At 39.6% G+C, this 1,406-nt stretch overlaps 1 long non-coding RNA gene across 1 annotated transcript in view; it reads right to left on the reverse strand.

Annotated features, from left to right (window-relative positions):
- The window catches only part of LOC149459917 (uncharacterized), a 65,799-nt gene extending 64,393 nt beyond the window's left edge, over positions 1 to 1,406 (reverse strand). Inside the window, exon 1 of the long non-coding RNA XR_016313176.1 lies at positions 1,302 to 1,406. This is a non-coding gene — a long non-coding RNA (uncharacterized LOC149459917). The remainder of the gene's footprint in view (positions 1 to 1,301) is intronic.

Raw genomic sequence — 1,406 nt, forward strand, 5'->3', positions numbered from 1 at the left:
TGAGATGGAGGAGAGATGGTATAGTCCTGGCAGAGTTCAGTGACAAATCTACCTCTCTTGTTTAAACACACAGGGAAAAAAAACACATTATTCGTTTTCAAAGTTCCATTTCAACTCCACACTGACAAGGCTGGGGTGCGGTGTGTTTACGTTTACATCACGTGTGGATTAGGAATACTCAGGGGAAACAAAGATGAAATCGGGTTACATAGATTTCTAGGAGCAAAAGTCATTTTCTATTAAATTATTGTGCAAACATCACTCAGATGTCCTGCTGAGAAACTGCGCTGGAAATCCAGAACGGATATTTATTAAAGGGTGCAAATTCGTTGAAATCAGATGAAAGTAATAATAATAATAATTATTATTATTATTATTCGTGTTATTATTTTTGTCCCATCGCTGTGGCTAATGCACACTTTTAGTAAAACCCACTCAAAGTAAAGGTTTGTTAACCAGATCACAGCCCATCCTTGGTGCCGTCTTGTTTTCTGTGTGACACCAAATGTCCCCCTAACCCTTCTGTGATCCAACCTGCAGTATGAAACAAGAGGAGCAATCAGTGTGTGTGTGATCTGGGGAAAAGAGTGTTAATAAGGCTCTTTGATGGGGTGTTATTTTCTCAGAGAATGCCTTTAGGCAGATGGGATGAGACACAGGAGTGGAAGTAAAATTGCCATGATCTCACAGAGGTTTCCAGAACCCTGATGCTCCTTTGCACCCCCCACGTCAATCTGTAGAAATTCGTATACTCATTTTAATAAAGCAGCAGAACCCACAGTGATGTGCAAGCAACGGTAACCCGTAGCAACCAATGTTACGTCTCATCAGGTTGCTATGGGTTACTGCATCCTGCCCTTTATCACTTGTGCAATGCCAAGCAACAACTTCTCTTCTCAAAATCCAACTTAAATTGTTATTGTAGTGTAATCATTTTTGTTTTATTAATATCAATGTTATAGGAGATCGCCTGGCTAAACGGCAGTGATAAGGGGTTAATTTGAATCAAACTCTGATGAAAAAATGCAAAAAAAAAAATGGATTCACCTAATAAAGGCAAGAAAATAATTGAATTCTAGAGTAAACAAGTTCCCGGGCGCACTTCTAACTGTACAGCCACTGTGCTGGGCTCCCCATTGCATAATGCGCCTTTAATAAAGTAGCATAGGTGAAGCAAATTAACATAAATCATTATTAGTTATTAGGATTTGCTCTAAACGACTTTGCGAATGGAGCAGCAAACCCCATCTGCCAGTGGTGCTCTTGCCGCAATAGATAGCAGATAAAATAAATGTCCTTACCCCATTACAATGTTCCTGTGTCTGTAGCCAAAAGCCAAACAAAAGCAATAAATATAGAGCTTTTCTCTCCACTATTCAGCTGTGACTGTTTTCATCAGCTCTTCC

Source organism: Staurois parvus, unplaced genomic scaffold (genome assembly GCF_062004578.1).
Source record: "Staurois parvus isolate SC_StPar_1 unplaced genomic scaffold, SC_StPar_1.0 ptg000243l, whole genome shotgun sequence".
Lineage (NCBI taxonomy): Eukaryota > Metazoa > Chordata > Amphibia > Anura > Ranidae > Staurois > Staurois parvus.